General features: G+C 38.2%; 1 long non-coding RNA gene and 1 pseudogene across 2 annotated transcripts; one reads left to right on the plus strand and one right to left on the minus strand.

Annotated features, from left to right (window-relative positions):
* Nucleotides 1–14,342: 14,342 nt before the first annotated feature.
* LOC139110346 (uncharacterized) lies at nucleotides 14,343–15,906 on the minus strand. 2 transcript variants are annotated; one of them, XR_011546986.1, is made up of 4 exons: nucleotides 15,651–15,906; nucleotides 15,503–15,575; nucleotides 15,217–15,431; nucleotides 14,343–15,081 (listed from the first exon to the last, which is right to left on the minus strand). It is a non-coding gene; the product is annotated as an uncharacterized lncRNA (long non-coding RNA). The 2 variants fall into 2 exon arrangements; XR_011546985.1 differs by lacking the exon at nucleotides 14,343–15,081 and having other exon boundaries at nucleotides 15,096–15,431.
* An 875-nt stretch (nucleotides 15,907–16,781) lies between these two features.
* Nucleotides 16,782–20,384, plus strand: LOC139110442 (uncharacterized; annotated as a pseudogene).
* Nucleotides 20,385–22,687: the final 2,303 nt, after the last annotated feature.

Genomic DNA, 22,687 nt, shown 5'->3' on the forward strand with positions numbered 1-22,687 from the left:
TTTTTTTGTTTTTTGTCAATATTTTTTTCTGGTGAAAGTAGAACGCTGAAAATAGTTACGTAGGCATCTGCTGACGTCACCGCACAATGTTACGTTGCCAGATTTTCAAAATTTTTTTTTCGTTTTTTGTCAATATCTCTGCTTTTGGAGAAGATAGAACGCTGAAAATAGTCACGTAAGCATTTGCTGACGTCACCGCACGATGATTCTTTGCCAGATTTTCAAAAATTTTTTTTTCGTTTTTTTTCAATATCTCTGCTTCTGGTGGAAGTAGAACGCTGAAAATGGTCACGTGGGCATCAGCTGACGTCACCGCACGTAGATTTGTTGCCAGATTTTCAAAAATTTTTTTTTTGTTTTTTGTCAATATCTCTGTTTCTGGTGAAGGTAGAACGCTGAAAATAGTCACGTGGGCATTTGCTGACGTCACCGCACAATGATACGTTGCCAGATTTTGAAAAATTTTTTTATTGTTTTTTGTCAATATTTTTGCTTCTGGTGAAGGTAGAACGCTGAAAATGATCACGTGGGCATTTGCTGACGTCACTGCACGAAGATTTGTTGCCAGATTTTCAAAAATTTTATTTTTGTTTTTTGTCAATATTTCTGTTTCTGGTAAAGGTAGAACGCTGAAAATAGTCACGTAAGCATCTGCTGACGTCACCGCACAATAATACGTTGCCAGATTTGGAAAAATTTTTTTATTGTTTTTTGTCAATATCTTTGCTTCTGGTGAAGGTAGAACGCTGAAAATGGTCACGTGGGCAATTCCTGACGTCACCGAACGAAGATTTGTTGCCAGATTTTTAAAAATTTTTTTTTCGTTTTTTGTCAATATCTCTGCTTCTGGTGAAAGTAGAACGTTGAAAATAGTCACGTGGGCATCAGCTGACGTCACCGCACAATGATACATTGCAAAATTTTCAAAAATTTTTTTTTTTGTTTTTTGTCAATATCTCTGCTTTTGGTTAAGGTAGAACGCTGAAAATTGTTAAATGGGCATTTGCTGACGTCACCGCACGATGATTTTTTGCCAGATTTTTAAAAATTTTTTATTTGTTTTTTGTCTATAATTTTGCTCCTGGTGGAAGTAGAACGCTGAAAATAATCACGTGGGCATCTGCTGACGTCACCGCACGAAGATTCGTTGCCAGATTTTCAAAAATTTTTTTTTCGTTTTTTTTCAATATCTCTGATCCTGGTGGAAGTAGAACGCTGAAAATGGTCACGTGGGCATCAGCTGACGTCACCGCACGAAGATTTGTTGCCAGATTTTCAAAAATTTTTTTTTCGTTTTTTGTCAATATTTCTGTTTCTGGTGAAGGTAGAACGCTGAAAATAGTCACGTGGGCATCTGCTGACGTCACCGCACAATGAAACGTTGCCAGATTAAAAATTTTTATTGTTTTTGTCAATATCTCTGCTTCTGGTGAAAGTAGAACGTTAAAAATAGTCACGTGGGCATTTGCTGACGTCACCGCACGATGATTCTTTGCCAGATTTTAATAAATTTTTTTTTTGTTTTTTGTCAATATCTCTGCTTCTGGTTGAAGTAAAACGCTGAAAATAGTCACGTGGGCATCTGCTGACGTCACCGCACGACGTCACGTAATCAAATTTTTAAAAACTTTTATTTTGTTTTTCGTTAATATCTCCGCCCCTGGAGGGTGTAGGACGCTAAAAATTGTCACGTGGGCATCTGCTGACGTCACCGCACGACGTCACGTGGTCAAATTTTTAAAAACTTCTATTTTGTTTTTCGTTAATATTTCCGCCCCTGGATAAAGTAGGACGCTAAAAATTGTCACGTGGGCATTTGCTGACGTTACCGCACGACGTCACGTAATCAGATTTTCAAAAATTTTTTTTTTGTTTTTCGTTAATATCTCCGCCCCTAAAAAGGGTAAGACGCTAAAAATAGTCACGTGGGCATCTGCTGACGTCACCGCACGACGTCACGTGGTCAGATTTTCAAAAATTTTATTTTGTTTTTCGTCAATATTTCGCCCCTGGATAAAGTAGGACGCTAAAAATGGTCACGTGGGCATTTGCTGACGTCACCGCACGACGTCACGTGGTCAGATTTTCAAAAATTTTTTTTTCGTTTTTCGTCAATATCTTCGCCCCTGGAAAGGGTAGGACGCTAAAAATGGTCACGTGGGCATCTGCTGACGTCACCGCACGACGTCACGTGGTTAGATTTTCAAAAATTTTTTTTTGTTTTTTGTCAATATCTTCGCCTTTGGAAAAAGTAGGACGCTAAAAATGGTCACGTGGGCATCTGCAGACGTTACCGCACGACGTCACGTGGTCAAATTTTCAAAAATTTTTTTTTTGTTTTTCGTCAATATCTTTGCCCCTGGAAAAGTAGGACGCTAAAATGGTCACGTGGGCATCTGCTGACGTCACCGCACGACGTCACGTGGTCAGATTTTCAAAATTTTTTTTTGTTTTTTGTCAATATCTTCGCCCCTGGAAGGGGTAGGACGCCAATGGTCACGTGGGCATCTGCTGACGTCACCGCACGACGTCACGTGGTCAGATTTTCAAAAATTTCTTTTTTGTTTTTTGTCAATATCTTCGCCTTTGGAAAAGGTAGGACGCCAAAATTGGTCACGTGGGCATCTGCTGACGTTACCGCACGACGTCACGTGGTCATTTTTCAAAATTTTTTTGTTTTTCGTCAATATCTTTGCCCCTGGAGAAAGTAGGACGCTAAAAATGGTCACGTGGGCATCTGCTGACGTCACCGCACGACGTCACGTGGTCAGATTTTCAAAAATTTTTTTTTGTTTTTCGTCAATATCTTCGCCCTGAAAGGGTAGGACGCCAAAAATGGTCACGTGGGCATCTGCTGACGTCACCGCACGACGTCACGTGGTCAGATTTTCAAAAATTTTTTCGTCTTTTGTCAATATCCATCCCTGGAAAAGGTAGGACGCTAAAAATGGTCACGTGGGCATCTGCTGACGTCACCGCACGACGTCACGTGGTCAGATTTTCAAAAATTTCTTTTTGTTTTTCGTCAATATCATTGCCTGGAGGGAGTAGGACGCTAAAATGGTCACGTGGGCATCTGCTGACGTCACCGCACGACGTCACGTGGTCAGATTTTCAAAAATTTTTTTTCGTTTTTCGTCAATATCTTTGCCCTGGAGAAGGTAGGACGCCAAAAATGGTCACGTGGGCATCTGCTGACGTCACCGCACGACGTCACGTGGTCAGATTTTCAAAAATTTTTTTTCTGTTTTTCGTCAATATTTTTGTTGGGGGTAGGACGCTAAAAATGGTCACGTGGGCATCTGCTGACGTCACCGCACGACGTCACGTGGTCAAATTTAAAAATTCTTTTTCGTTTTTCGTCAATATCTTCGCCCCTGGAGGGTAGGACGCTAAAAATGGTCACGTGGGCATCTGCTGACGTCACCGCACGACGTCACGTGGTCAGATTTTCAAAAATTTTTTTTTGTTTTTGTCAATATCTTCGCCCTTGGAAAAGGTAGGACGCTAAAAATGGTCACGTGGGCATCTGCTGACGTCACCGCACGACGTCACGTTGTCAAATTTCAAAAATTTTTTTTTTGTTTTTCGTCAATATTCTCGCCCCTGGAGGAAGTAGAACGCTGAAAATGGTCACGTGGGCATCTGCTGACGTCACCGCACGACGTCACGTGGTCAGATTTTCAAAATTTTTTTTTGTTTTTCGTCATAATCTTTGCCCCTGGAGAAGGTAGGACGCTAAAATGGTCACGTGGGCATCTGCTGACGTCACCGCACGACGTCACGTGGTCAGATTTTCAAAATTTTTTTTTCGTTTTTCGTCAATATTTTCGCCCCTGGAAGTAATAGGACGCTAAAATTGTCACGTGGGCATCTGCTGACGTCACCGCACGAAGATTCGTTGCCAGATTTTCTAAAATTTTTTCAATATCTCTGATCCTGGTGGAAGTAGAACGCTGAAAATGGTCACGTGGGCATCAGCTGACGTCACCGCACGAAGATTTGTTGCCAGATTTTCAAAAATTTTTTTGTTTTTGTCAATATCTCTGCTCCTGGTGAAAGTAGAACGTCGAAAATGATCACGTGGGCATCAGCTGACGTCACCGCACGAAAATTTTTTGCCAAATTTTCAAAAATTTTTTTTTTGTTTTTTGTCAATATCTTTGTTTTTGGTGAAGGTAGAACGCTGAAAATAATAACGTGGGCATCTGCTGACGTCACCGCACAATGATACGTTGCCAGATTTTGAAAAATTTTTTTATTGTTTTTTGTCAATATTTTTGCTTCTGGTGAAAATAGAACGCTGAAAATGGTCACGTGGGCATTTGCTGACGTCACCGCACGAAGATTTGTTGCCAGATTTTCAAAAATTTTTTTTTTTTTTTTGTCAATATCTTTGCTTCTGGTGAAAATAGAACGCTGAAAATAATCACGTGGGCATATGCTGACGTCACCGCACGAAGATTTGTTGTCAAATTTTCAAAACTTTTTTTTTTGTTTTTTGTCAATATCTCTGCCTCTGGAGAATGTAGAACGCTGAAAATAGTCACGTGAGCATTTGCTGACGTCACTGCACGAAGATTCGTTGCCAGATTTTTAAAAACTTTTTTTTTGTTTTTTGTCAATATTTTTGGTGAAAGTAGAACGCTGAAAATAGTTACGTAGGCATCTGCTGACGTCACCGCACAATGTTACGTTGCCAGATTTTCAAAAACTTTTTTTTTGTTTTTTGTCAATATCTCTGCTTTTGGAGAAGATAGAACGCTGAAAATAGTCACATAAGCATTTGCTGACGTCACCGCAAGATGATTTTTTGCCAGATTTTCAAAAATTTTTTTTTCGTTTTTTTTCAATATCTCTGCTTCTGGTGGAAGTAAAACGCTGAAAATAGTCACGTGGGCATCAGCTGACGTCACCGCACGTAGATTTGTTGCCAGATTTTCAAAAATTTTTTTTTTGTTTTTTGTCAATATCTCTGTTTCTGGTGAAGGTAGAACGCTGAAAATAGTCACGTGGGCATTTGCTGACGTCACCGCACAATGATACGTTGCCAGATTTTGAAAATTTTTTATTGTTTTTGTCAATATTTGCTTCTGGTGAAGGTAGAACGCTGAAAATGATCACGTGGGCATTTGCTGACGTCACCGCACGAAGATTTGTTGCCAGATTTTCAAAAATTTTATTTTTGTTTTTTGTCAATATTTCTGTTTCTGGTAAAGGTAGAACGCTGAAAATAATGCAAGCATCTGCTGACGTCACCGCACAATAATACGTTGCCAGATTTGGAAAATTTTTTTATTGTTTTTTGTCAATATCTTTGCTTCTGGTGAAGGTAGAACGCTGAAAATGGTCACGTGGGCATTCTGACGTCACCGAACGAAGATTTGTTGCCAGATTTTTAAAAATTTTTTTTTCGTTTTTTGTCAATATCTCTGCTTCTGGTGAAAGTAGAACGTTGAAAATAGTCACGTGGGCATCAGCTGACGTCACCGCACAATGATACATTGCAAAATTTTCAAAAATTTTTTTTTTTGTTTTTTGTCAATATCTCTGCTTTTGGTTAAGGTAGAACGCTGAAAATTGTTAACGTGGGCATTTGCTGACGTCACCGCACGATGATTTTTTGCCAGATTTTTAAAAATTTTTATTTGTTTTTGTCTATATTTTGCTCCTGGTGGAAGTAGAACGCTGAAAATAATCACGTGGGCATCTGCTGACGTCACCGCACGAAGATTCGTTGCCAGATTTTCAAAAATTTTTTTTTCGTTTTTTTTCAATATCTCTGATCCTGGTGGAAGTAGAACGCTGAAAATGGTCACGTGGGCATCAGCTGACGTCACCGCACGAAGATTTGTTGCCAGATTTTCAAAATTTTTTTCGTTTTTTGTCAATATTCTTCTGAAGTAGAACGCTGAAAATAGTCACGTGGGCATCTGCTGACGTCACCGCACAATGAAACGTTGCCAGATTAAAAAAAAATTTTTTATTGATTTTTGTCAATATCTCTGCTTCTGGTGAAAGTAGAACGTTAAAAATAGTCACGTGGGCATTTGCTGACGTCACCGCACGATGATTCTTTGCCAGATTTTAATAAATTTTTTTTTTGTTTTTTGTCAATATTCTGCTTTGGTTGAAGTAAAACGCTGAAAATAGTCACGTGGGCATCTGCTGACGTCACCGCACGACGTCACGTAATCAAATTTTTAAAAACTTTTATTTTGTTTTTCGTTATCTCCGCCCCTGGAGGGTAGGACGCTAAAATGGTCACGGGCATCTGCTGACGTCACCGCACGACGTCACGTGGTCAAATTTTTAAAAAATCTATTTTGTTTTTCGTTAATATTTCCGCCCCTGGATAAAGTAGGACGCTAAAAATTGTCACGTGGGCATTTGCTGACGTTACCGCACGACGTCACGTAATCAGATTTTCAAAAATTTTTTTTTTGTTTTTCGTTAATATTCCTCGCCTAAAAAGGGTAAGACGCTAAAAATAGTCACGTGGGCATCTGCTGACGTCACCGCACGACGTCACGTGGTCAGATTTTCAAAAATTTTTTTTGTTTTTCGTCAATATCTTCGCCCCTGGAGGGGGTAGGACGCTAAAAATGGTCACGTGAGCATTTGCTGACGTCACCGCACAACGTCACGTGGTCAGATTTTCAAAAATTTTTTTTTCGTTTTTTGTCATTATCTTCGCCCCTGGAAAGGGTAGGACGCCAATAATGGTCACGTGGGCATCTGCTGACGTCACCGCACGACGTCACGTGGTCAGATTTTCAAAAATTTCTTTTTTGTTTTTTGTCAATATGTTCGCCCTTGGAAAAGGTAGGACGCCAAAAATGGTCACGTGGGCATCTGCTGACGTCACCGCACGACGTCAGATGGTCATTTCTTCAAAAATTTCATTTTTGTTTTTCGTCAATATCTTTGCCCCTGGAGAAAGTAGGACGCTAAAAATGGTCACGTGGGCATCTGCTGACGTTACCGCACGACGTCACGTGGTCAGATTTTCAAAAATTTCTTTTTTGTTTTTTGTCAATATCTTCGCCCCTGAAGAGGGTAGGACGCCAAAAATGGTCACGTGGGCATCTGCTGACGTCACCGCACGACGTCAAATGGTCATATTTTCAAAAATTTCTTCTTCGTCTTTTGTCAATATCTCCATCCCTGGAAAAGGTAGGACGCTAAAAATGGTCACGTGGGCATGTTTTGACGTCACCGCACGACGTCACGTGGTCAGATTTTCAAAATTTTTTTGTTTTTCGTCATTATTGCCCCTGGAGAGAGTAGGACGCTAAAAATGGTCACGTGGGCATCTGCTGACGTCATCGCACGTCGTCACGTGGTCAGATTTTCAAAAATTTCTATTTTGTTTTTCGTCAATATCTTTGCTCCTGGAGAGGGTAGGACGTTAAAAATGGTCACGTGGGCATCTGCTGACGTAACCGCACGACGTCACGTGGTCAGATTTTCAAAAATTTTTCTTCTGTTTTTCGTCAATATTTTTGTTTTCAAAGGGGGTAGGACGCTAAAAATGGTCACGTGGGCATCTGCTGACGTCACCGCACGACGTCACGTGGTCAAATTTAAAAAAATTTATTTTTCGTTTTTCGTCAATATCATCGCTTCTGGAGGGAGTAGGACGCTAAAAATAGTCACGTGGGCATCTGCTGACGTCACCGCACGACGTCACGTGGTCAGATTTTCAAAATTTCTTTTTGTTTTTGTCAATATCTTCCCCTTGAAAAGGTAGGACGCCAAAAATGGTCACGTGGGCATCTGCTGACGTCACCGCACGACGTCACGTTGTCAAATTTAAAAAAATTTTTTTTTTGTTTTTCGTCAATATTATCGCCCTGAGGGAGTAGGACGCCAATGGTCACGTGGGCATCTGCTGACGTCACCGCACGACGTCACGTGGTCAGATTTTTCAAAAATTTTCTTTGTTTTTCGTCATAATTTTTCCCCTGGAGAAGGTAGGACGCTAAAAATGGTCACGTGGGCATCTGCTGACGTCACCGCACGACGTCACGTGGTCAGAATTTCAAAAATTTTTTTTTCGTTTTTCGTCAATATTCGCCCTGAAGTATTAGGACGCTAACTATTGTCACGTGGGCATCTGCTGACGTCACCGCACGAAGATTCGTTGCCAGATTTTCAAAAATTTTTTTTTTGTTTTTTTTCAATATCTCTGATCCTGGTGGAAGTAGAACGCTGAAAATGGTCACGTGGGCATCAGCTGACGTCACCGCACGAAGATTTGTTGCCAGATTTTCAAAAATTTTTTTTTGTTTTTTGTCAATATCTCTGCTCCTGGTGAAAGTAGAACGTCGAAAATAATCACGTGGGCATCAGCTGACGTGTCATCAACGTAATTTTTGCCTTTTCAAAATTTTTTTTTGTTTTTCGTTGTCAATTCTTTGCTCTGTGAAAATAGAACGCTGAAAAATAGTAACGTGATATCTGCTGATACGTCACCGCACGACGTCACGTGGTCAGATAAAACTTTTTGTTTTTCGTTAATATCTCCACCCCTGAAAAGAATAGGACGCTAAAATGGTCACGTGGACATCTGCTGACGTCACCGCACGAAGATTTGTTGCCAGATATTCAAAAATTTTTCGTTTTTGTCAATATCTTTGTTTCTGGTGAAGGTAGAACGCTGAAAATAGTCACGTGGGCATCTGCTGACGTCACCGCACACTGATACGTTGCCAGATTAAAAAAAATTTTTTTATTGTTTTTTGTCAATATTTCTGGTGAAAATAGAACGCTGAAAATGGTCACGTGCATTTTGACGTCACCGCACGAAGATTTGTTGCCAGATTTTCAAAAATTTTTTTTTGTTTCTTGTTAATATCTCTGTTTCTGTGAAGGTAGAACGCTAAAATAGTCACGTGGGCATCTGCTAACGTCACCGCACAATGATACGTTGCCAGATTTTGAAAATTTTATTGTTTTTTGACAATATCTTTGCTTCTGGTGAAAATAAACGCTAAAATGGTCACGTGGGCATTTGCTGACGTCACCGCACGAAGATTTGTTGCCAGATTTTCAAAAATTTTTTTTTCGTTTTTTGTCAATATTTGCTCTGGTGAAGGTAGAACGCTGAAAATAGTCACGTGGGCATCTGCTGACGTCACCGCACAATGAAACGTTGCCAGATAAAAAAAGAATTTTTTATTGATTTTTGTCAATATCTCTGCTTTTGGTGAAAGTAGAACGTTGAAAATAGTCACGTGAGCATTTGCTGACGTCACCGCACGATGATTCTTTGCCAGATTTTAATAAATTTTTTTTTTGTTTTTTGTCAATATCTCTGCTTCTGGTTGAAGTAAAACGCTGAAAATAGTCACGTGGGCATCAGCTGACGTCACCGCACGACGTCACGTGGTCAGATTTTCAAAAATTTTTTTTTCGTTTTTCGTCAATATTTTTTGCCCCTGGTGGTAGGACGCTAAAAATTGTCACGTGGGCATCTGCTGACGTCACCGCACGACGTCACGTGGTCAAATTTTAAAACTTTTATTTTGTTTTCGTTAATATCTCCGCCCCTGAGGGTGTAGGACGCTAAAATTGTCACGTGGGCATCTGCTGACGTCACCGCACGACGTCACGTGGTCATTTTAAAAACTTTTTTTTGTTTTTCGTCAATATTTCCGCCTTTGAAAGTAGGACGCTAAAAATTGTCACGGGCATCTGCTGACGTCACCGCACGACGTCACGTGGTCAGATTTTCAAAATTTTTTTTTTTCGTTTTTCGTCAATATTTTCGCCCCTGGAAGTGGTAGGACGCTAAAATGGTCACGCTGAGAAAAAAATATAGTTATTTGAACCTAATGCATTTTGTTACAGAAAAATTTAGTAAATCTAACAAATCTTTAATTACATTAAATACGTAAGAGTTTATTCACTCAAGTGAGTTTGTTAAAGCGTATGAAAAGTACTTGACTAAATTATTTATTTCAAAATATAATTATTATTTCTATATATTTTCAAAATATTTTGTTGCAACATTGATATATTAATTTAATTTACAAATATAAAGACGACCTAATAGTTTCGTGGTAATTAAAAATTTTTATACATTTTGAACTAAACAAGTTACGTAGATGTACAAGAAACGATTTGTTTAATAAAAAAAATCAATTAATTTGTTTATTTTCTTAAACGAACAATATATTTTGTATATGTTTCCCATCTTGGTTTAATGGATGGATTAAGTGTGTGACGTGGCGGCTTTAGCTGCTTCGGTGCAGCTCCCCGCGGCCGTCACAAAAGCGCAGTGGCGCTAAGGAAGTCGCGAAGAGACGAGAGCGGGGAGGGGTCGCGGAAGCCCCCAGGGGTTTTCTTTTTGATTGATGTCGAAACCGAGAGTAATGGTCGCGATTTTTGGATCATGTTATTACCGTATGTTGCCGAGATGTCGACTATCCTCGCCGAGAGGAGCGGGCCATGGGCGGGGGCGCCGACTTCCGGAAGAAAGGGGTGACCGGATACGGGCCCAGGATGGGAGGCCACCCATCCCGAGAACCGTGGAGGAGGCTTGTCGCCTGCACCTTTCCACGCCGAAAACCACCGGCGGAAGAATTGTTGCGACAACGGACTATCCGAAACCCGCGTCAATCGGCTAGTACCGATAGGGCTCTGTGAGGGCAGCGGCTTTCGCGGAAAATCGGCAACGTAGCGCGGAAAAATCCGTGAGGCGCGAGAGTAGGGATACGCCAGGTCTCGTGCCGAAAATTCGCGCGGTCCTCGCTCTCTTCCGTGTAGACCTGCGTAATAGACGGATGATCGGCGAGAATTAGCGAGCGATAGCGAGAGTGAGCCGAGACGACTGAGGCGAGCGAGAGCAAGAGAGAGAGTGCGAGAGAGAGCGAGGACGACTTAAGAGGTCAAGACGTGCTTATTCGGTGAGATCTTCCACCCGCATTGCGGAATTATTATATTGTACAGCCCTTTGCTTCCCGGGGAGACCGACGCGGATTTGGACGATACCCGGCCACGTAAAACGGGCACGCGGGCCCGTTAGATTATTTTGGTGGACCCTTGTCGCGAGGCAAGGACGTAACGTTAGCGAGTGGCAGCCGACGGGCGTCTAAAGTCCGGTGGTTGGGCCCCGCGAGACACACCAGGACGGTTTGTTTGCGCTGGTTAATTCGATTATTTGTGAAACTGTCGTACGTCGCGTCCGCACGGAGAGCCCTCGGCAGCGGCCGAGGTCGGAAAAGAAATCACACGATCTCGTTTGCGACAGGCGATTTTTCGCGTACATTCTTTTGTGTTGTGGTGTCCCGCGGAGACACGCCGCGTGCAAGGGAGACGCGTGGCCGGCACCAAAACAGTCAAGGCCAACGCGGGATGGTTAAGAAAACGCGAGCTCTAAATGAATTAATTGTTAGCGGTTTTGGTATGATTCAATCGACGAGTTGATCAGGGTAATATCGCGGCGCTCGATCGCGTCTATCTTCTTTCCTTTATTATTCAATTTCATTCTTTGCTTTGTCATTTTTTTTTTTTGTAATAAACGGCGTGTCTGTTCACTGGATTTTTGGGGTGTCGCGTAACCTTTATTTTGTGTCGTCGTCTCCGTCTGTCCGAAAATTCCGTCTGTGATACCCCGCCCCTCTCCGATCGGATGGGCTAGCCCCCGCGCGTGACGGCCGTTTGAGTTTGCCGTGAATTATTAAGAGAACAAAATATTCGTGAATAGAATCGGCACGGCTGGGCCCGTGCCTGGCGCCCAAAACTATCGCGTTATCGGCTTACGTCGTCCCGCGCCGGGATACGGCCGAGGTACAGCGACCCCTCCTTCCTCCCTGCCCCTCGTGTCACGACGGTGCACGGATTTTCCGTCCGTGCACGGCCGTCTCTTTTTGTTCGTGACTCTCCTCCCCGAGGAGGAGAGAAAATAATCGTGACAGTATATAACAAAGTTTATAAAATTAATAATACTTATATAAATAAAAAAGAAATAAAACTTTTTAAAGATAACAATTTTAATAATTTATATTTAATAGTTTAATAAAAAATTTTTGCTCTTTCTTTCTTTTAAATCATTTACTTAAGCATAAATCAAATCGCTAACTTTATCGTATTCACTGCGCAAATATTTCTTATATATAACTTTCGAATAAAACTTTTCACGTTCTAGAGACTGTTTCATCATAATCTTCCTGGTAGAGTTTATCGCCCTTTCTTCCAATCTGAAAATAAATAAATTAGTGCATTTCACGAAATTTTCAATTAATTTCTTTTACAGAATATTTGATGAAATATATTTTCTTTATTGCAAAAATAATGTGAGATTTGTTTAAAAAAGCGATATATGTTGATTTATTAATTTTGCTTACACCGTCAGCAGCAGTTTACTTCTGAAAGTCTGGATGAATACTTCATCCACGTTATCGTTGTCCAAATATACAAGACAAAGCGATATTTCCATTGCGGCTGTTGCTATCACGTACGTCGGAATTTCGCATAAACTTTCATCTAACATAGATAAATCGATCTACAGAAAAATACAAATAGAAATTTATTTCTGTATACATAATTTTATTCATGTGCTAAAAACTAAATCTCTGTATAATTTATACTTGTATTACCATGTAACTGCCGCAATAATAGATACGTGGGATATCGTCCGGTTTGATAATATTACATGCACAGTCTATATTTAGAGTCCAAATGTAATACGAAAGTATAGAGAATGGGTTGGCGAATAGTATTTGGAAATTGACGACGGCAAGAATTTGCTTCTCATACTGTGACAAAGCTTTTTTCTCATTAGTATACATACCGTTTGAATATTTCAATATATCAGTTGCTTAAAAAAAAATTATTTAGTTTTTTTAAATAGTATCAATAAATAAAACATGTAATAAGATAAAAAATAAGAAATTATAAATTTATTTAAATAATTGCTTAAAATTGTGATACTAACAATATTCTACTTCTACTGAAAGAAAGATTTATTACCGTTGGTACTTGAGTTTCAGATAATTCATGCTTAAGAATTATCTAAAGGCATGCCAAAGCTATTAGTTGTATATGATCAGTTTCTACTACAAGTCGATCAATAGCTCCGTTAAATAACTTGATAGTCTGATAAATCACGCTTGATGAATAATTATATTTTACCTAAAAATTGCAAGTCATAATCGATTAACAAAACTAATATCGCTTTCAATACATCCGTATCACAGTTAATAAACAGTACGTAACTATGTTACGTTTTACTTACGCCAAGACGAATCATGTATCCCACAATCAATCTTCTTTGTTCTGCGTTTACATTGTAACGCAAAAAACAGGTGGAAAGTCTCGGAATATTCTTTTCTCGCTCACGTTCTATATTGAGCACAAAATCAAGGTAATCATTTACATCTGTTTTTTTAAAGCTATTGATATTTTTCTGGTGCAACGGTTTTTCCATCGTTGAGCATTTTTCATGATGCACCTTCACGACATTCCCGAAAATTGTATTAATATATACAATAATAAAAACTAATACTGTGATAATTTTGTAATATATATATAATGCGATATACACTTCAGTATTGTTTGTACTTTTTTGTTTACCTTCGTTGGAGTCATCGGTGAGACAAGACTACTTGAGGGTGTAACAGCATTAAAATTATCTGAAATCGTACTGCTTCCTTTTTTAATTTCCATGAATTCGAATGGCATGGCTCTTACGGTATTCAATAAGCAATTTTGTGATTTTAATTTTTCAACATTTTTATTAGCTGCTTGATTTTGTACGTTAATTGATTTCTCAATTTGGAAATCCACGGATTCGACATCAGAGCTCTTCCGCAACTTAATTTTATCTTGCATTTTATTTACCTCATATTTCGGAATGGTACCAGCTGAAATAAATAATTTGTTTAATTCAGTCTGACGTATACAGCTGGGCTTGTAATATGTCGTATAATTTTACATCTATATATTTTTTTTAATTACTAACTGTGTAATTTTCTCATTTTATCTTTCCACATTTGAATGCTTGAAAACGTTCGTTTCTTAACGTCATTTGAAACAAGTTCAATCTGTCGACTACCGGAACGTACATCGTGTTGTGCCCAACTTGACGTATTTCTGCTTTCCGAAATAGCTCTATATATATATATATACTTTTAACAATAAGCATATTATTAAAAAAAAAACAACGGTTTAGTCTATTATTATAATTTAAAAAATAGAGTATAAATATGTTTACTTTTTTTCACATTTTAAACTTCGTAATTTATGCGTAGAATTACCTGCGAATTGGAAATAATTTATTCATCTGAACCATTTTATCTAAAGATGCTTGCTGACAACTGCTTGAAAAACGTGTTCTATAGAATATAAAAATATTTATAACTTTTTCACTAGCTCACCTTGAAACTTTTATTCTGGATAGATATATTAAAAAGAGAAGTTTCGAGTTTAACCATAAATTGCATTTTTAAAGCAGAACCAGCTCTTTCGCAAAGTCTTTTTTTTACCTGTGGACGACGCGTAAATCAAGATTGCTTTGAACTTCCAGTGTTTTCGTCGATAACAAATTTGTATTCGCAAGCGTCTTGCTGTCTTGCTTTGCTCTAATTTCTTTTCTGCATACGTTTTTTCGCACGCGTGAACGTGATCGGTTACTCGCTGCTTCATCATCAACGTAAATCGGAAATTTTCCTATGCTTGTGGAAGTACTTGACCCTGATGTTGTTTGAGTTGTATAATTCTCTGCTTTTAACGATAGACCTTTCTTTTTGCAGCCATCAGTCTTGCTATCGAAGAATTTGCCACTATGCACAACCTCATACATATTTTCCTTATTGATAAGCGTGACGGACTTTTTGTCCGATACTGTGCGACGATCCGATAAAACATTTTTCTCCGACATAATAAATGATGTATTAATTAAATCGAGCGCTTTAGTTATACCGGTGAAAAAGAAACTGAAAGACAACCGGAATCTTAGATATTCGGAAACACTTCTGCTGTTCGTCAGCAGCTATCGAAAGGACGACTAATGAAAGCAATTTTGAAGACCCACAAAAACTTGTCCGACTGTTTGTATACAACTTCTTATCCGTCCTATCGATATAAATAGAAATTTATAAGGCTATAAACGCGAAATAAAGTTTCAAATTAAAAAAAAAAACTGTTAACTCGTTCTAAATCATATTAAAAATAAAAATAAAAATAAAGTGTATAAAATAAAACAATTACTTTTAAACAAAATGTTCATTTTAGCGGTTAAACATCTTCAGCTGCTGCTGCTCCTGCTGTTGCTTGTTCACTTTTATCTTGACACGTTTGGAAAAGCTCTTGAACATAGAACGCTCCGTAACGTAGACGAGGAAACTGATTAACAACGCGGAGATTATTAAAAGTAGCAGTGGTATTATGTCGCCAATCTCGACCGACTTTTACGACGACTTTGCCTGTAATTAGAGACGAAAGTATTAATTTGCCTACAAGCGATAATTTGTAAAGCTAACGAACTTATACTCACTCCACTTAGCTGGACCGACCATTGCGTTTCTAACAAACGCTGCAAAATTCCGCTGTCTCTCAGCAAAAGAATTCTACCGAAATAAAATCAGATCTTATGAAAATAACATTTAATCGGGTTCATCTTAATTAATAAAAGTCTTGCGCACTTTGCGTTGATAATACCACGATACGGGCTATTCGGTTGCACAGCCATCGCTATGGTAGTTGCGTAATAACGTCCAGTGGTTCTAGCTTGCAATCGACTTTTTGCTGCAGCAATGCTGCCATGTTATCTAGCGTCATAAAGGCGTATTTGTCTTCTTAACAGACCTGTTCTAGACCATCCAGGTAATTCCTTGGCAAATTGGTTTCTTTCATTAACAATTCATCGAACAGCACGTTCATTATTTTGTCCGATGTGTTCTGTAATCCTCCTATTATAAAAAACGCGTGAGACGCCTGAATTAGTTAAAACTCGATTCAATTGTTACCGTTTAAAACTCGCGCTGATTGGTTCTCTCTTGCTTGGCTTGCTTCTCGCCAAGCGAGAGAAAATGTCAGTCGTGTATATCGGAAAATTTTAGATTGTTGTTGTTGTTAAAAAGTTCCGACTTATAAGTTTCGTCTCTTAAGTGACGAATTATTACAATTGTTCTTCTTTTACAGTATGTATGTATTTTTAAGATAACATAATAAAATAATGCTTGCTTACTCTAACGCTTTCAAGTCATTTTCTTCACATTTTTATTCCATATTTATTTATTTATTTATTTTTTTATTTTATTTATTTATTTTATTATTATTTTTTTTTAACTTGTATAAAGATGTATAACCTAGTGACGAATTATTACAATTGTTCTTCTTTTACAGTATGTATCTTTAAATTAGGTTATACATCTTTATACAAGTTAAAAAAAAATAATAATAAAATAAATAAATAAAATAAAAAAATAAATAAATAAATAAATATGGAATAAAAATGTGAAGAAAATGACTTGAAAGCGTTAGAGTAAGCAAGCATTATTTTATTATGTTATCTTAAAAATACATACATACTGTAAAAGAAGAACAATTGTAATAATTCGTCACTTAAGAGACGAAACTTATAAGTCGGAACTTTTTAACAACAACAACAATCTAAAATTTTCCGATATACACGACTGACATTTTCTCTCGCTTGGCGAGAAGCAAGCCAAGCAAGAGAGAACCAATCAGCGCGAGTTTTAAACGGTAACAATTGAATCGAGTTTTAACTAATTCAGGCGTCTCACGCGTTTTTTATAATAGGAGGATTACAGAACACATCGGACAAAATAATGAACGTGCTGTTCGATGAATTGTTAATGAAAGAAACCAATTTGCCAAGGAATTACCTGGATGGTCTAGAACAGGTCTGTTAAGAAGACAAATACGCCTTTATGACGCTAGATAACATGGCAGCATTGCTGCAGCAAAAAGTCGATTGCAAGCTAGAACCACTGGACGTTATTACGCAACTACCATAGCGATGGCTGTGCAACCGAATAGCCCGTATCGTGGTATTATCAACGCAAAGTGCGCAAGACTTTTATTAATTAAGATGAACCCGATTAAATGTTATTTTCATAAGATCTGATTTTATTTCGGTAGAATTCTTTTGCTGAGAGACAGCGGAATTTTGCAGCGTTTGTTAGAAACGCAATGGTCGGTCCAGCTAAGTGGAGTGAGTATAAGTTCGTTAGCTTTACAAATTATCGCTTGTAGGCAAATTAATACTTTCGTCTCTAATTACAGGCAAAGTCGTCGTAAAAGTCGGTCGAGATTGGCGACATAATACCACTGCTACTTTTAATAATCTCCGCGTTGTTAATCAGTTTCCTCGTCTACGTTACGGAGCGTTCTATGTTCAAGAGCTTTTCCAAACGTGTCAAGATAAAAGTGAACAAGCAACAGCAGGAGCAGCAGCAGCTGAAGATGTTTAACCGCTAAAATGAACATTTTGTTTAAAAGTAATTGTTTTATTTTATACACTTTATTTTTATTTTTATTTTTAATATGATTTAGAACGAGTTAACAGTTTTTTTTTTTAATTTGAAACTTTATTTCGCGTTTATAGCCTTATAAATTTCTATTTATATCGATAGGACGGATAAGAAGTTGTATACAAACAGTCGGACAAGTTTTTGTGGGTCTTCAAAATTGCTTTCATTAGTCGTCCTTTCGATAGCTGCTGACGAACAGCAGAAGTGTTTCCGAATATCTAAGATTCCGGTTGTCTTTCAGTTTCTTTTTCACCGGTATAACTAAAGCGCTCGATTTAATTAATACATCATTTATTATGTCGGAGAAAAATGTTTTATCGGATCGTCGCACAGTATCGGACAAAAAGTCCGTCACGCTTATCAATAAGGAAAATATGTATGAGGTTGTGCATAGTGGCAAATTCTTCGATAGCAAGACTGATGGCTGCAAAAAGAAAGGTCTATCGTTAAAAGCAGAGAATTATACAACTCAAACAACATCAGGGTCAAGTACTTCCACAAGCATAGGAAAATTTCCGATTTACGTTGATGATGAAGCAGCGAGTAACCGATCACGTTCACGCGTGCGAAAAAACGTATGCAGAAAAGAAATTAGAGCAAAGCAAGACAGCAAGACGCTTGCGAATACAAATTTGTTATCGACGAAAACACTGGAAGTTCAAAGCAATCTTGATTTACGCGTCGTCCACAGGTAAAAAAAAGACTTTGCGAAAGAGCTGGTTCTGCTTTAAAAATGCAATTTATGGTTAAACTCGAAACTTCTCTTTTTAATATATCTATCCAGAATAAAAGTTTCAAGGTGAGCTAGTGAAAAAGTTATAAATATTTTTATATTCTATAGAACACGTTTTTCAAGCAGTTGTCAGCAAGCATCTTTAGATAAAATGGTTCAGATGAATAAATTATTTCCAATTCGCAGGTAATTCTACGCATAAATTACGAAGTTTAAAATGTGAAAAAAAGTAAACATATTTATACTCTATTTTTTAAATTATAATAATAGACTAAACCGTTGTTTTTTTTTTAATAATATGCTTATTGTTAAAAGTATATATATATATATAGAGCTATTTCGGAAAGCAGAAATACGTCAAGTTGGGCACAACACGATGTACGTTCCGGTAGTCGACAGATTGAACTTGTTTCAAATGACGTTAAGAAACGAACGTTTTCAAGCATTCAAATGTGGAAAGATAAAATGAGAAAATTACACAGTTAGTAATTAAAAAAAATATATAGATGTAAAATTATACGACATATTACAAGCCCAGCTGTATACGTCAGACTGAATTAAACAAATTATTTATTTCAGCTGGTACCATTCCGAAATATGAGGTAAATAAAATGCAAGATAAAATTAAGTTGCGGAAGAGCTCTGATGTCGAATCCGTGGATTTCCAAATTGAGAAATCAATTAACGTACAAAATCAAGCAGCTAATAAAAATGTTGAAAAATTAAAATCACAAAATTGCTTATTGAATACCGTAAGAGCCATGCCATTCGAATTCATGGAAATTAAAAAAGGAAGCAGTACGATTTCAGATAATTTTAATGCTGTTACACCCTCAAGTAGTCTTGTCTCACCGATGACTCCAACGAAGGTAAACAAAAAAGTACAAACAATACTGAAGTGTATATCGCATTATATATATATTACAAAATTATCACAGTATTAGTTTTTATTATTGTATATATTAATACAATTTTCGGGAATGTCGTGAAGGTGCATCATGAAAAATGCTCAACGATGGAAAAACCGTTGCACCAGAAAAATATCAATAGCTTTAAAAAAACAGATGTAAATGATTACCTTGATTTTGTGCTCAATATAGAACGTGAGCGAGAAAAGAATATTCCGAGACTTTCCACCTGTTTTTTGCGTTACAATGTAAACGCAGAACAAAGAAGATTGATTGTGGGATACATGATTCGTCTTGGCGTAAGTAAAACGTAACATAGTTACGTACTGTTTATTAACTGTGATACGGATGTATTGAAAGCGATATTAGTTTTGTTAATCGATTATGACTTGCAATTTTTAGGTAAAATATAATTATTCATCAAGCGTGATTTATCAGACTATCAAGTTATTTAACGGAGCTATTGATCGACTTGTAGTAGAAACTGATCATATACAACTAATAGCTTTGGCATGCCTTTAGATAATTCTTAAGCATGAATTATCTGAAACTCAAGTACCAACGGTAATAAATCTTTCTTTCAGTAGAAGTAGAATATTGTTAGTATCACAATTTTAAGCAATTATTTAAATAAATTTATAATTTCTTATTTTTTATCTTATTACATGTTTTATTTATTGATACTATTTAAAAACTAAATAATTTTTTTTAAGCAACTGATATATTGAAATATTCAAACGGTATGTATACTAATGAGAAAAAGCTTTGTCACAGTATGAGAAGCAAATTCTTGCCGTCGTCAATTTCCAAATACTATTCGCCAACCCATTCTCTATACTTTCGTATTACATTTGGACTCTAAATATAGACTGTGCATGTAATATTATCAAACCGGACGATATCCCACGTATCTATTATTGCGGCAGTTACATGGTAATACAAGTATAAATTATACAGAGATTTAGTTTTTAGCACATGAATAAAATTATGTATACAGAAATAAATTTCTATTTGTATTTTTCTGTAGATCGATTTATCTATGTTAGATGAAAGTTTATGCGAAATTCCGACGTACGTGATAGCAACAGCCGCAATGGAAATATCGCTTTGTCTTGTATATTTGGACAACGATAACGTGGATGAAGTATTCATCCAGACTTTCAGAAGTAAACTGCTGCTGACGGTGTAAGCAAAATTAATAAATCAACATATATCGCTTTTTTAAACAAATCTCACATTATTTTTGCAATAAAGAAAATATATTTCATCAAATATTCTGTAAAAAGAAATTAATTGAAAATTTCGTGAAATGCACTAATTTATTTATTTTCAGATTGGAAGAAAGGGCGATAAACTCTACCAGGAAGATTATGATGAAACAGTCTCTAGAACGTGAAAAGTTTTATTCGAAAGTTATATATAAGAAATATTTGCGCAGTGAATACGATAAAGTTAGCGATTTGATTTATGCTTAAGTAAATGATTTAAAAGAAAGAAAGAGCAAAAATTTTTTATTAAACTATTAAATATAAATTATTAAAATTGTTATCTTTAAAAAGTTTTATTTCTTTTTTATTTATATAAGTATTATTAATTTTATAAACTTTGTTATATACTGTCACGATTATTTTCTCTCCTCCTCGGGGAGGAGAGTCACGAACAAAAAGAGACGGCCGTGCACGGACGGAAAATCCGTGCACCGTCGTGACACGAGGGGCAGGGAGGAAGGAGGGGTCGCTGTACCTCGGCCGTATCCCGGCGCGGGACGACGTAAGCCGATAACGCGATAGTTTTGGGCGCCAGGCACGGGCCCAGCCGTGCCGATTCTATTCACGAATATTTTGTTCTCTTAATAATTCACGGCAAACTCAAACGGCCGTCACGCGCGGGGGCTAGCCCATCCGATCGGAGAGGGGCGGGGTATCACAGACGGAATTTTCGGACAGACGGAGACGACGACACAAAATAAAGGTTACGCGACACCCCAAAAATCCAGTGAACAGACACGCCGTTTATTACAAAAAAAAAAAAAAATGACAAAGCAAAAGAATGAAATTGAATAATAAAGGAAAGAAGATAGACGCGATCGAGCGCCGCGATATTACCCTGATCAACTCGTCGATTGAATCATACCAAAACCGCTAACAATTAATTCATTTAGAGCTCGCGTTTTCTTAACCATCCCGCGTTGGCCTTGACTGTTTTGGTGCCGGCCACGCGTCTCCCTTGCACGCGGCGTGTCTCCGCGGGACACCACAACACAAAAGAATGTACGCGAAAAATCGCCTGTCGCAAACGAGATCGTGTGATTTCTTTTCCGACCTCGGCCGCTGCCGAGGGCTCTCCGTGCGGACGCGACGTACGACAGTTTCACAAATAATCGAATTAACCAGCGCAAACAAACCGTCCTGGTGTGTCTCGCGGGGCCCAACCACCGGACTTTAGACGCCCGTCGGCTGCCACTCGCTAACGTTACGTCCTTGCCTCGCGACAAGGGTCCACCAAAATAATCTAACGGGCCCGCGTGCCCGTTTTACGTGGCCGGGTATCGTCCAAATCCGCGTCGGTCTCCCCGGGAAGCAAAGGGCTGTACAATATAATAATTCCGCAATGCGGGTGGAAGATCTCACCGAATAAGCACGTCTTGACCTCTTAAGTCGTCCTCGCTCTCTCTCGCACTCTCTCTCTTGCTCTCGCTCGCCTCAGTCGTCTCGGCTCACTCTCGCTATCGCTCGCTAATTCTCGCCGATCATCCGTCTATTACGCAGGTCTACACGGAAGAGAGCGAGGACCGCGCGAATTTTCGGCACGAGACCTGGCGTATCCCTACTCTCGCGCCTCACGGATTTTTCCGCGCTACGTTGCCGATTTTCCGCGAAAGCCGCTGCCCTCACAGAGCCCTATCGGTACTAGCCGATTGACGCGGGTTTCGGATAGTCCGTTGTCGCAACAATTCTCCCGCAGGTGGTTTTCGGCGTTGAAACGTGTAGGCGACAAGCCTTTTCCACGGTTCTCGGGATGAGTGGCCTCCCATCCCTTACAAAGTAATAAAACGATTACAACGTTACCTAAGTGCTCCTTTTCCGCTGTTGTAATATTCAGCGTTCGTAGGTTTGCATTTCGTTGCTTGCTTTGCCTGATCGTCATCGATCTTAATATTGCCGACACACACACAATTGACAGGACTTTGAGTCCTGTAACTTTAAATATTAGATTTGATTAAGATAACATAATAAAATAATGCTTGCTTACTTTAACGCTTTCAAGTCATTTTCTTCACATTTTTATTCCATATTTAGTTATTTATTTATTTATTTTTTTATGTTATTAATTTATTTATATTTATTTATTTATTCCATATTTTATTTTTAAGCACTGTTTACATCACCCTGTTAAATAAAATATACATTATTTATTTTAGTATTATTTTATTATTATTACTTTTTTTTAACTTGTACAACCTCAAAATTTATAACACGACTGACATTTTCTCTCGCTTGGCGAGAAGCAAGCCAAGCAAGAGAGAACTAATCAGCGCGACT

Source organism: Cardiocondyla obscurior, linkage group LG20 (assembly GCF_019399895.1).
Source record: "Cardiocondyla obscurior isolate alpha-2009 linkage group LG20, Cobs3.1, whole genome shotgun sequence".
NCBI classification, from domain to species: domain Eukaryota; kingdom Metazoa; phylum Arthropoda; class Insecta; order Hymenoptera; family Formicidae; genus Cardiocondyla; species Cardiocondyla obscurior.